This window comes from Symphalangus syndactylus, chromosome 19 (genome assembly GCF_028878055.3).
Source record: "Symphalangus syndactylus isolate Jambi chromosome 19, NHGRI_mSymSyn1-v2.1_pri, whole genome shotgun sequence".
Classification (NCBI taxonomy): domain Eukaryota; kingdom Metazoa; phylum Chordata; class Mammalia; order Primates; family Hylobatidae; genus Symphalangus; species Symphalangus syndactylus.
In genome coordinates this window covers 3,406,676-3,421,617 of record NC_072434.2, presented here as the reverse complement: position 1 = coordinate 3,421,617, position 14,942 = coordinate 3,406,676, and positions in this window count along the sequence as shown.

Below are 14,942 nucleotides of genomic sequence, written 5' to 3'. Positions count from 1 at the left end.
ATATAAACTACACAGAAGCATTCTGTGAAACTTCTTTCTGATCTAAGCATTCAGCTAACAGAGTTAAACCACACTTTTGATTGAGCAGTTTTGAAACACTCTGTCTGTAGAAAATGCAACTGGACATTCGTAGCGCTAAGTGGGTAAGAGTGGAAAAAAGAATATGTTCAAATATAAACTACAAAGAAGCATTGTATGAAACTTCTTTCTGTTCTGTGCATTCAACTAACAGAGTTGAACCTTACTTTTGATTGAGCCGTTCTGAAACACTCTTTCTGTAGAAACTGCAATTGGACATTCTGAGCGCTAAGAGGCCTATATTGGGAAAAAGAATGTCTACAAATAAAAACTACACAGAAGAATTGTGTGAAACTTCTTTCTGTTCTGTTTGTTCAACTAAAAGAGTTGAACCTTAGTTTTGATTGAGTCGTTCTGAAACACTCTTTCTGTAGAAAATGCAAGTGGAGATTCGGAGCGCTAAGAGGGTAATAGTGGAAAAAGGAATGTCTCCAAATATAAACTACACAGAATCATTCTGTGAAACTTCTTTCTGATCTGTGCATTCAGCTAACAGAGTTCAACCATACTTTTGATTGAGCAGATCTGAACACTCTTTCTGCAGAAAATGCAACTGGACATTTGGAGCGCTAAGAGAGTAGTAGTGGAAAAAGGAATATATTCAAATATAAACTACACAGAAGCATTCTGTGAAACTTCTTTCTGATCTGAGCATTCAGCTAACAGAGTTAAACCATACTTTTGATTGAGCAGTTTTGAAACACTCTGTCTGTAGAAAATGCAACTGGACATTCGTAGCGCTAAGTGGGTAATAGTGGAAAAAAGAATATGTTCAAATATAAACTACACAGAAGCATTGTATGAAACTTCTTTCTGTTCTGTGCATTCAACTAACAGAGTTGAACCTTACTTTTGATTGAGCCTTTCTGAAACACTCTTTCTGTAGAAACTGCAATTGGACATTCTGAGCGCTAAGAGGCCTCTATTGGGAAAAATAATATCTTCAAATAAAAACTACACAGAAGCATTGTGTGAAACTTATTTCTGATATGTTCATTAAGCTAACAGAGTTAAACAATACTTTTGATTGCGCAGTTCTGAACACTCTTTCTGTAGAAAATGCAAGTGGACATTCGGAGCGCTAAGAGGGTAATAGTTGAAAAAGGAATATATTCAAATATAAACTACACAGTAGCATTCTGTGAAAATTCTTTCTGTTCTGTGCATTCAACTAACAGAGTTGAACCTTACTTTTGATTGAGCCGTTCTGAAACACTCTTTCTGTAGAAACTGCAATTGGACATGCTAAGCGCTAAGAGGCCTACATTGGGAAAAAGAATATCTTCAAATAAAAACTACACAGATGCATTCTGTGAAACTTATTTCTGATCTATAAATTCAGTTAACAGAGATAAAACATATTTTTGATTGAGCAGTTATGAAACACTCTTTTTGTAGAAAATGCAAGTGGAGATTCGGAGCGCTAAGAGGGTAATAGTGGAAAAAGGAATGTCTTCAAATATAAACTACAAAGAATCATTCGGTGAAACTTCTTTCTGATCTGTGCATTCAGCTAACAGAGTTAAACCATCCTTTTGATTGAGCAGATCTGAACACTCTTTCTGTTGAAAATGCAACTGGACATTTTGAGCGCTAAGAGCGTAGTAGTGGCAAAAGTAATATATTCAAATATAAACTACACAGAAGCATTCTGTGAAACTTCTTTCTGATCTGAGCATACAGCTAACAGAGTTAAACCATACTTTTGATTGAGCAGTTTTGAAACACTCTGTCTGTAGAAAATGCAACTGGACATTCGTAGCGCTAAGTGGGTAATAGTGGAAAAGAGAATATGTTCAAATATAAACTACACAGAAGCATTGTATGAAACTTCTTTCTGTTCTGTGCATTCAACTAACAGAGTTGAACCTTACTTTTGATTGAGCCGTTCTGAAACACTCTTTCTGTAGAAACTGCAATTGGACATTCTGAGCGCTAAGAGGCCTATATTGGGAAAAAGAATGTCTACAAATAAAAACTACACAGAAGAATTGTGTGAAACTTCTTTCTGTTCTGTTTGTTCAACTAAAAGATTTGAACCTTAGTTTTGATTGAGCCGTTCTGAAACACTCTTTCTGTAGAAAATGCAAGTGGAGATTCGGAGCGCTAAGAGGGTAATAGTGGAAAAAGGAATGTCTCCAAATATAAACTACACAGAATCATTCTGTGAAACTTCTTTCTGATCTGTGCATTCAGCTAACAGAGTTAAACCATACTTTTGATTGAGCAGATCTGAACACTCTTTCTGTAGAAAATGCAACAGGACATTTGGAGCGCTACGAGAGTAGTAGTGGAAAAAGGAATATATTCAAATATAAACTACACAGAAGCATTCTGTGAAACTTCTTTCTGATCTGAGCATTCAGCTAACAGAGTTAAACCATACTTTTGATTGAGCAGTTTTGAAACACTCTGTCTGTGGAAAATGCAACTGGACATTCGTAGCGCTAAGTGGGTAATAGTGGAAAAAAGAATATGTTCAAATATAAACTACACAGAAGCATTGCATGAAACTTCTTTCTGTTCTGTGCATTCAACTAACAGAGTTGAACCTTACTTTTGATTGAGCCTTTCTGAAACACTCTTTCTGTAGAAACTGCAATTGGACATTCTGAGCGCTAAGAGGCCTCTATTGGGAAAAATAATATCTTCAAATAAAAACTACACTGAAGCATTGTGTGAAACTTATTTCTGATATGTTCATTAAGCTAACAGAGTTAAAACATACTTTTGATTGCGCAGTTCTGAACACTCTTTCTGTAGAAAATGCAAGTGGACATTCGGAGCGCTAAGAGGGTAATAGTGGAAAAAGGGATATATTCAAATATAAACTACACAGTAGCATTCTGTGAAAATTCTTTCTGTTCTGTGCATTCAACTAACAGAGTTGAACCTTACTTTTGATTGAGCCGTTCTGAAACACTGTTTCTGTAGAAACTGCAATTGGACATGCTAAGCGCTAAGAGGCCTACATTGGGAAAAAGAATATCTTCAAATAAAAACTACACAGATGCATTCTGTGAAACTTATTTCTGATCTGTAAATTCAGTTAACAGAGATAAAACATATTTTTGATTGAGCAGTTATGAAACACTCTTTTTGTAGACAATGCAAGTGGAGATTCGGAGCGCTAAGAGTGTAATAGTGGAAAAAGGAATGTCTTCAAATATAAACTACACAGAATCATTCGGTGAAACTTCTTTCTGATCTGTGCATTCAGCTAACAGAGTTAAACCATACTTTTGATTGAGCAGATCTGAAAACTCTTTCTGTTGAAAATGCAACTGGACATTTGGAGCGCTAAGAGCGTAGTAGTGGAAAAAGGAATATATTCAAATATAAACTACACAGAAGCATTCTGTGAAACTTCTTTCTGATCTGAGCATTCAGCTAACAGAGTTAAACCATACTTTTGATTGAGCAGTTTTGAAACACTCTGTGTGTAGAAAATGCAACTGGACATTCGTAGCGCTAAGTGGGTAATAGTGGAAAAAAGAATATGTTCAAATATAAACTACACAGAAGCATTGTATGAAACTTCTTTCTGTTCTGTGCATTCAACTAACAGAGTTGAACCTTACTTTTGATTGAGCCGTTCTGAAACACTCTTTCTGTAGAAACTGCAATTGGACATTCTGAGCGCTAAGAGGCCTATATTGGGAAAAAGAATGTCTACAAATAAAAACTACACAGAAGAATTGTGTGAAACTTCTTTCTGTTCTGTTTGTTCAACTAAAAGAGTTGAACCTTAGTTTTGATTGAGCCGTTCTGAAACACTCTTTCTGTAGAAAATGCAAGTGGAGATTCCGAGCGCTAAGAGGGTAATAGTGGAAAAAGGAATGTCTCCAAATATAAACTACACAGAATCATTCTGTGAAACTTCTTTCTGATCTGTGCATTCAGCTAACAGAGTTAAACCATACTTTTGATTGAGCAGATCTGAACACTCTTTCTGTAGAAAATGCAACTGGACATTTGGAGCGCTAAGAGAGTAGTAGTGGAAAAAGGAATATATTCAAATATAAACTACACAGAAGCATTCTGTGAAACTTCTTTCTGAACTGAGCATTCAGCTAACAGAGTTAAACCATACTTTTGATTGAGCAGTTTTGAAACACTCTGTCTGTGGAAAATGCAACTGGACATTCGTAGCGCTAAGTGGGTAATAGTGGAAAAATGAATATGTTCAAATATAAACTACACAGAAGCATTGTATGAAACTTCTTTCTGTTCTGTGCATTCAACTAACAGAGTTGAACCTTACTTTTGATTGAGCCTTTCTGAAACACTCTTTCTGTAGAAACTGCAATTGGACATTCTGAGCGCTAAGAGGCCTCTTTTGGGAAAAATAATATCTTCAAATAAAAACTACACAGAAGCATTGTGTGAAACTTATTTCTGATATGTTCATTAAGCTAACAGAGTTAAACCATACTTTTGATTGCGCAGTTCTGAACACTCTTTCTGTAGAAAATGCAAGTGGACATTCGGAGCGCTAAGAGGGTAATAGTGGAAAAAGGAATATATTCAAATATAAACTACACAGTAGCATTCTGTGAAAACTCTTTCTGTTCTGTGCATTCAGCTAACAGAGTTGAACCTTACTTTTGATTGAGCCGTTCTGAAACTCTCTTTCTGTAGAAACTGCAATTGGACACGCTAAGCGCTAAGAGGCCTACATTGGGAAAAAGAATATCTTCAAATAAAAACTACACAGATGCATTCTGTGAAACTTATTTCTGATCTGTAAATTCAGTTAACAGAGATAAAACATATTTTTGATTCAGCAGTTATGAAACACTCTTTTTGTAGAAAATGCAAGTGGAGATTCGGAGCGCTAAGAGGGTAATAGTGGAAAAAGGAATGTCTTCAAATATAAACTACACAGAATCATTCGGTGAAACTTCTTTCTGATCTGTGCATTCAGCTAACAGAGTTAAACCATACTTTTGATTGAGCAGATCTGAACACTCTTTCTGTTGAAAATGCAACTGGACATTTTGAGCGCTAAGAGCGTAGTAGTGGAAAAAGTAATATATTCAAATATAAACTACACAGAAGCATTCTGTGAAACTTCTTTCTGATCTGAGCATACAGCTAACAGAGTTAAACCATACTTTTGATTGAGCAGTTTTGAAACACTCTGTCTGTAGAAAATGCAACTGGACATTCGTAGCGCTAAGTGGGTAATAGTGGAAAAGAGAATATGTTCAAATATAAACTACACAGAAACATTGTATGAAACTTCTTTCTGTTCTGTGCATTCAACTAACAGAGTTGAACCTTACTTTTGATTGAGCCGTTCTGAAACACTCTTTCTGTAGAAACTGCAATTGGACATTCTGAGCGCTAAGAGGCCTATATTGGGAAAAAGAATGTCTAAAAATAAAAACTACACAGAAGAATTGTGTGAAACTTCTTTCTGTTCTGTTTGTTCAACTAAAAGAGTTGAACCTTAGTTTTGATTGAGCCGTTCTGAAACACTCTTTCTGTAGAAAATGCAAGTGGAGATTCGGAGCGCTAAGAGGGTAATAGTGGAAAAAGGAATGTCTCCAAATATAAACTACACAGAATCATTCTGTGAAACTTCTTTCTGATCTGTGCATTCAGCTAACAGAGTTAAACCATACTTTTGATTGAGCAGATCTGAACACTCTTTCTGTAGAAAATGCAACAGGACATTTGGAGCGCTACGAGAGTAGTAGTGGAAAAAGGAATATATTCAAATATAAACTACACAGAAGCATTCTGTGAAACTTCTTTCTGATCTGAGCATTCAGCTAACAGAGTTAAACCATACTTTTGATTGAGCAGTTTTGAAACACTCTGTCTGTAGAAAATGCAACTGGACATTCGTAGCGCTAAGTAGGTAATAGTGGAAAAAAGAATATGTTCAAATATAAACTACACAGAAGCATTGCATGAAACTTCTTTCTGTTCTGTGCATTCAACTAACAGAGTTGAACCTTACTTTTGATTGAGCCTTTCTGAAACACTCTTTCTGTAGAAACTGCAATTGGACATTCTGAGCGCTAAGAGGCCTCTATTGGGAAAAATAATATCTTCAAATAAAAACTACACAGAAGCATTGTGTGAAACTTATTTCTGATATGTTCATTAAGCTAACAGAGTTAAAACATACTTTTGATTGCGCAGTTCTGAACACTCTTTCTGTAGAAAATGCAAGTGGACATTCGGAGCGCTAAGAGGGTAATAGTGGAAAAAGGGATATATTCAAATATAAACTACACAGTAGCATTCTGTGAAAATTCTTTCTGTTCTGTGCATTCAACTAACAGAGTTGAACCTTACTTTTGATTGAGCCGTTCTGAAACACTGTTTCTGTAGAAACTGCAATTGGACATGCTAAGCGCTAAGAGGCCTACATTGGGAAAAAGAATATCTTCAAATAAAAACTACACAGATGCATTCTGTGAAACTTATTTCTGATCTGTAAATTCAGTTAACAGAGATAAAACATATTTTTGATTGAGCAGTTATGAAACACTCTTTTTGTAGAAAATGCAAGTGGAGATTCGGAGCGCTAAGAGGGTAATAGTGGAAAAAGGAATGTCTTCAAATATAAACTACACAGAATCATTCGGTGAAACTTCTTTCTGATCTGTGCATTCAGCTAACAGAGTTAAACCATACTTTTGATTGAGCAGATCTGAACACTCTTTCTGTTGAAAATGCAACTGGACATTTGGAGCGCTAAGAGCGTAGTAGTGGAAAAAGGAATATATTCAAATATAAACTACACAGAAGCATTCTGTGAAACTTCTTTCTGATCTGAGCATTCAGCTAACAGAGTTAAACCGTACTTTTGATTGAGCAGTTTTGAAACACTCTGTCTGTAGAAAATGCAACTGGACATTCGTAGCGCTAAGTGGGTAATAGTGGAAAAAAGAATATGTTCAAATATAAACTACACAGAAGCATTGTATGAAACCTCTTTCTGTTCTGTGCATTCAACTAACAGAGTTGAACCTTACATTTGATAGAGCCGTTCTGAAATACTCTTTCTGTAGAAACTGCAATTGGACATTCTGAGCGCTAAGAGGCCTATATTGGGAAAAAGAATGTCTACAAATAAAAACTACACAGAAGAATTGTGTGAAACTTCTTTCTGTTCTGTTTGTTCAACTAAAAGAGTTGAACCTTAGTTTTGATTGAGCCGTTCTGAAACACTCTTTCTGTAGAAAATGCAAGTGGAGATTCCGAGCGCTAAGAGGGTAATAGTGGAAAAAGGAATGTCTCCAAATATAAACTACACAGAATCATTCTGTGAAACTTCTTTCTGATCTGTGCATTCAGCTAACAGAGTTAAACCATACTTTTGATTGAGCAGATCTGAACACTCTTTCTGTAGAAAATGCAACTGGACATTTGGAGCGCTAAGAGCGTAGTAGTGGAAAAAGGAATATATTCAAATATAAACTACACAGAAGCATTCTGTGAAACTTCTTTCTGAACTGAGCATTCAGCTAACAGAGTTAAACCATACTTTTGATTGAGCAGTTTTGAAACACTCTGTCTGTGGAAAATGCAACTGGACATTCGTAGCGCTAAGTGGGTAATAGTGGAAAAAAGAATATGTTCAAATATAAACTACACAGAAGCATTGTATGAAACTTCTTTCTGTTCTGTGCATTCAACTAACAGAGTTGATCCTTACTTTTGATTGAGCCTTTCTGAAACACTCTTTCTGTAGAAACTGCAGTTGGACATTCTGAGCGCTAAGAGGCCTCTATTGGGAAAAATAATATCTTCAAATAAAAATTACACAGAAGCATTGTGTGAAACTTATTTCTGATATGTTCATTAAGCTAACAGAGTTAAACCATACTTTTGATTGCGCCGTTCTGAACACTCTTTCTGTAGAAAATGCAAGTGGACATTCGGAGCGCTAAGAGGGTAATAGTGGAAAAAGGAATATATTCAAATGTAAACTACACAGTAGCATTCTGTGAAAATTCTTTCTGTTCTGTGCATTCAACTAACAGTGTTGAACCTTACTTTTGATTGAGCCGTTCTGAAACACTGTTTCTGTAGAAACTGCAATTGGACATGCTAAGAACTAAGAGGCCTACATTGGGAAAAAGAATGTCTTCAAATAAAAACTACACAGATGCATTCTGTGAAACTTATTTCTGATCTGTAAATTCAGTTAACAGAGATAAAACATATTTTTGATTGAGCAGTTATGAAACACTCTTTTTGTAGAAAATGCAAGTGGAGCTTCGGAGCGCTAAGGGGGTGATAGTGGAAAAAGGAATGTCTCCAAATATAAACTACACAGAATCATTCAGTGAAACTTCTTTCTGATCTGTGCATTCAGCTAACAGAGTTAAACCATACATTTGATTGAGCAGATCTGAACACGCTTTCTGTGGAAAATGCAACTGGACATTTGGAGCGCTAAGAGCGTAGTAGTGGAAAAAGGAATATATTCAAATATAAACTACACAGAAGCATTCTGTGAAACTTCTTTCTGATCTGAGCATACAGCTAACAGAGTTAAACCATACTTTTGATTGAGCAGTTTTGAAACACTCTGTCTGTAGGAAATGCAACTGGACATTCGTAGCGCTAAGTGGGTAATAGTGGAAAAGAGAATATGTTCAAATATAAACTACACAGAAGCATTGTATGAAACATCTTTCTGTTCTGTGCATTCTACTAACAGAGTTGAATCTTACTTTTGATTGAGCCGTTCTGAAACACTCTTTCTGTAGAAACTGCAATTGGACATTCTGAGCGCTAAGAGGCCTATATTGTGAAAAAGAATATCTACAAATAAAAACTACACAGAAGAATTGTGTGAAACTTCTTTCTGTTCTGTTTGTTCAACAAAAGGAGTTGAACCTTAGTTTTGATTGAGTCGTTCTGAAACACTCTTTCTGTAGAAAATGCAAGTGGAGATTCGGAGCGCTAAGAGGGTAATAGTGGAAGAAGGAATGTCTACAAATATAAACTACACAGAATCATTCTGTGAAACTTCTTTCTGATCTGTGCATTCAGCTAACAGAGTTAAACCATACTTTTGATTGAGCAGATCTGAACACTCTTTCTGTAGAAAATGCAACTGGACATTTGGAGCGCTAAGAGAGTAGTAGTGGAAAAAGGAATATATTCAAATATAAACTACACAGAAGCATTCTGTGAAACTTCTTTCTGATCTGAGCATTCAGCTAACAGAGTTAAACCATACTTTTGATTGAGCAGTTTTGAAACACTCTGTCTGTAGAAAATGCAACTGGACATTCGTAGCGCTATGTGGGTAATAGTGGAAAAAATAATATGTTCAAATATAAACTACACAGAAGCATTGTATGAAACTTCTTTCTGTTCTGTGCATTCAACTAACAGAGTTGAACCTTACTTTTGATTGAGCCTTTCTGAAACACTCTTTCTGTAGAAACTGCAATTGGACATTCTGAGCGCTAAGAGGCCTCTATTGGGAAAACTAATATCTTCAAATAAAAACTACACAGAAGCATTGTGTGAAACTTATTTCTGATATGTTCATTAAGCTAACAGAGTTAAACCATACTTTTGATTGCGCAGTTCTGAACACTCTTTCTGTAGAAAATGCAAGTGGAGATTCGGAGCGCTAAGAGGGTAATAGTGGAAAAAGGAATATATTCAAATATAAACTACACAGTAGCATTCTGTGAAAACTCTTTCTGTTCTGTGCATTCAGCTAACAGAGTTGAACCTTACTTTTGATTGAGCCGTTCTGAAACTCTCTTTCTGTAGAAACTGCAATTGGACATGCTAAGCGCTAAGAGGCCTACATTGGGAAAAAGAATATCTTCAAATAAAAACTACACAGATGCATTCTGTGAAACTTATTTCTGATCTGTAAATTCAGTTAACAGAGATAAAACATATTTTTGATTGAGCAGTTATGAAACACTCTTTTTGTAGAAAATGCAAGTGGAGATTCGGAGCGCTAAGAGGGTAATAGTGGAAAAAGGAATGTCTTCAAATATAAACTACACAGAATCATTCGGTGAAACTTCTTTCTGATCTGTGCATTCAGCTAACAGAGTTAAACCATACTTTTGATTGAGCAGATCTGAACACTCTTTCTGTAGAAAATGCAACTGGACATTTGGAGCGCTAAGAGCGTAGTAGTGGAAAAAGGAATATATTCAAATATAAACTACACAGAAGCATTCTGTGAAACTTCTTCCTGATCTGAGCATTCAGCTAACAGAGTTAAACCATACTTTGATTGAGCAGTTTTGAAACACTCTGTCTGTAGAAAATGCAACTGGACATTCGTAGCGCTAAGTGGGTAATAGTGGAAAAAAGAATATGTTCAAATATAAACTACACAGAAGCATTGTATGAAACTCCTTTCTCTTCTGTGCATTCAACTAACAGAGTTGAACCTTACTTTTGATTGAGCCGTTCTGAAACACTCTTTCTGTAGAAACTGCAATTGGACATTCTGAGCGCTAAGAGGCCTATATTGGGAAAAAGAATGTCTACAAATAAAAACTACACAGAAGAATTTTGTGAAACTTCTTTCTGTTCTGTTTGTTCAACTAAAAGAGTTGAACCTTAGTTTTGATTAAGCCGTTCTGAAACACTCTTTCTGTAGAAAATGCAAGTGGAGATTCGGAGCGCTAAGAGGGTAATAGTGGAAAAAGGAATGTCACCAAATATAAACTACACAGAATCATTCTGTGAAACTTCTTTCTGATCTGTGCATTCAGCTAACAGAGTTAAACCATACTTTTGATTGAGCAGATCTGAACACTCTTTCTGTAGAAAATGCAACTGGACATTTGGAGCGCTAAGAGAGTAGTAGTGGAAAAAGGAATATATTCAAATATAAACTACACAGAAGCATTCTGTGAAACTTCTTTCTGATCTGAGCATTCAGCTAACAGAGTTAAACCATACTTTTGATTGAGCAGTTTTGAAACACTCTGTAGAAAATGCAACTGGACATTCGTAGCGTTAAGTGGGTAATAGTGGAAAAAAGAATATGTTCAAATATAAACTACACAGAAGCATTGTATGAAACTTCTTTCTGTTCTGTGCATTCAACTAACAGAGTTGAACCTTACTTTTGATTGAGCCGTTCTGAAACACTCTTTCTGTAGAAATTGCAATTGGACATTCTGAGCGCTAAGAGGCCTATATTGGGAAAAAGAATGTCTACAAATAAAAACTAAACAGAAGAATTGTGTTAAACTTCTTTCTGTTCTGTTTGTTCAACTAAAAGAGTTGAACCTTAGTTTTGATTGAGCCGTTCTGAAACACTCTTTCTGTAGAAACTGCAATTGGACATTCTGAGCGCTAAGAGGCCTCTATTGGGAAAAATAATATCTTCAAACAAAAAGTACACAGAAGCATTGTGTGAAACTTATTTCTGATATGTTCATTAAGCTAACAGAGTTAAACCATACTTTTGATTGCGCAGTTCTGAACAATCTTTCTGTAGAAAATCCAAGTGGACATTCGGAGCGCTAAGAGGGTAATAGTGGAAAAAGGAATATATTCAAATATAAACTACACAGTAGCATTCTGTGAAAATTCTTTCTGTTCTGTGCATTCAACTAACAGAGTTGAACCTTACTTTTGATTGAGCCGTTCTGAAACACTCTTTCTGTAGAAACTGCAATTGGACATGCTAAGCGCTAAGAGGCCTACATTGGGAAAAAAATATCTTGAAATATAAACTACACAGATGCACTCTGTGAAACTTATTTCTGATCTGTAAATTCAGTTAACAGAGATAAAACATATTTTTGATTGAGCAGTTATGAAACACTCTTTTTGTAGAAAATGCAAGTGGAGATTCGGAGCCCTAAGAGGGTAATAGTGGAAAAAGTAATGTCTTCAAATATAAACTACACAGAATCATTCGGTGAAAATTCTTTCTGATCTGTGCATTCAGCTAACAGAGTTAAACCATACTTTTGATTGAGCAGATCTGAACACTCTTTCTGTAGAAAATGCAACTGGACATTTGGAGCGCTAAGAGCGTAGTAGTTGAAAAAGGAATATATTCAAATATAAACTACACAGAAGCATTCTGTGAAACTTCTTTCTGATCTGAGCATTCAGCTAACAGAGTTAAACCATACTTTTGATTGAGCAGTTTTGAAACACTCTGTCTGTAGAAAATGCAACAGGACATTCGTAGCGCTAAGTGGGTAATAGTGGAAAAAAGAATATGTTCAAATATAAACTACACAGAAGCATTGTATGAAACTTCTTTCTGTTCTGTGTATTCAACTAACAGAGTTGAACCTTACTTTTGATTGAGCCGTTCTGAAACACTCTTTCTGTAGAAACTGCAATTGGACATTCTGAGAGCTAAGAGGCCTATATTGGGAAAAAGAATGTCTACAAATAAAAACTACACAGAAGAATTGTGTGAAACTTCTTTCTGTTCTGATTGTTCAACTAAAAGTGTTGAACTTTAGTTTTGATTGAGCCGTTCTGAAACACTCTTTCTGTAGAAAATGCAAGTGAAGATTCGGAGCGCTAAGAGGGTAATAGTGGAAAAAGGAATGTCTCCAAATATAAACTATACAGAATCATTCTGTGAAACTTCTTTCTGATCTGTGCATTCAGCTAACAGAGTTAAACCATACTTTTGATTGAGCAGATCTGAACACTCTTTCTGTAGAAAATGCAACTGGACATTTGGAGCGCTAAGAGCGTAGTAGTGGAAAAAGGAATATATTCAAATATAAACTACACAGAAGCTTTCTGTGAAACTTCTTTCTGATCTGAGCATTCAGCTAACAGAGTTAAACCATACTTTTGATTGAGCAGTTTTGAAACACTCTGTCTGTAGAAAATGCAACTGGACATTCGTAGCGTTAAGTGGGTAATAGTGGAAAAAAGAATATGTTCAAATATAAACTACACAGAAGCATTGTATGAAACTTCTTTCTGTTCTGTGCATTCAACTAACAGAGTTGAACCTTACTTTTGATTGAGCCTTTCTGAAACACTCTTTCTGTAGAAACTGCAATTGGACATTCTGAGCGCTAAGAGGCCTCTATTGGGAAAAATAATATCTTCAAATAAAAACTACACAGAAGCATTGTGTGAAACTTATTTCTGATATGTTCATTAAGCTAACAGAGTTAAACCATAGTTTTGATTGCGCAGTTCTGAACACTCTTTCTGTAGAAAATGCAAGTGGACATTCGGCGCGCTAAGAGGGTAATAGTGGAAAAAGGAATATATTCAAATATAAACTACACAGTAGCATTCTGTGAAAATTCTTTCTGTTCTGTGCATTCAACTAACAGAGTTGAACCTTACTTTTGATTGAGCCGTTCTGAAACACTCTTTCTGTAGAAACTGCAATTGGACATGCTAAGCGCTAAGAGGCCTACATTGGGAAAAAGAATATCTTCAAATAAAAACTACACAGATGCATTCTGTGAAACTTATTTCTGATGTGTAATTTCAGTTAACAGAGATAAAATATATTTTTGATTGAGCAGTTATGAAACACTCTTTTTGTAGAAAATGCAAGTGGAGATTCGGAGCGCTAAGAGGGTCATAGTGGAAAAAGGAATGTCTTCAAATATAAACTACACAGAATCATTCGGTGAAACTTCTTTCTGATCTGTGCATTCAGCTAACAGTGTTAAACCATACTTTTGATTGAGCAGATCTGAACACTCTTTCTGTTGAAAATGCAACTGGACATTTGGAGCGCTAAGAGCGTAGTAGTGGAAAAAGGAATATATTCAAATATAAACTACACAGAAGCATTCTGTGAAACTTCTTTCTGATCTGAGCATTCAGCTAACAGAGTTAAACCATACTTTTGATTGAGCAGTTTTGAAACACTCTGTCTGTAGAAAATGCAACTGGACATTCGTAGCGCTATGTGGGTAATAGTGGAAAAAATAATATGTTCAAATATAAACTACACAGAAGCATTGTATGAAACTTCTTTCTGTTCTGTGCATTCAACTAACAGAGTTGAACCTTACTTTTGATTGAGCCTTTCTGAAACACTCTTTCTGTAGAAACTGCAATTGGACATTCTGAGCGCTAAGAGGCCTCTATTGGGAAAACTAATATCTTCAAATAAAAACTACACAGAAGCATTGTGTGAAACTTATTTCTGATATGTTCATTAAGCTAACAGAGTTAAACCATACTTTTGATTGCGCAGTTCTGAACACTCTTTCTGTAGAAAATGCAAGTGGAGATTCGGAGCGCTAAGAGGGTAATAGTGGAAAAAGGAATATATTCAAATATAAACTACACAGTAGCATTCTGTGAAAACTCTTTCTGTTCTGTGCATTCAGCTAACAGAGTTGAACCTTACTTTTGATTGAGCCGTTCTGAAACTCTCTTTCTGTAGAAACTGCAATTGGACATGCTAAGCGCTAAGAGGCCTACATTGGGAAAAAGAATATCTTCAAATAAAAACTACACAGATGCATTCTGTGAAACTTATTTCTGATCTGTAAATTCAGTTAACAGAGATAAAACATATTTTTGATTGAGCAGTTATGAAACACTCTTTTTGTAGAAAATGCAAGTGGAGATTCGGAGCGCTAAGAGGGTAATAGTGGAAAAAGGAATGTCTTCAAATATAAACTACACAGAATCATTCGGTGAAACTTCTTTCTGATCTGTGCATTCAGCTAACAGAGTTAAACCATACTTTTGATTGAGCAGATCTGAACACTCTTTCTGTAGAAAATGCAACTGGACATTTGGAGCGCTAAGAGCGTAGTAGTGGAAAAAGGAATATATTCAAATATAAACTACACAGAAGCATTCTGTGAAACTTCTTCCTGATCTGAGCATTCAGCTAACAGAGTTAAACCATACTTTGATTGAGCAGTTTTGAAACA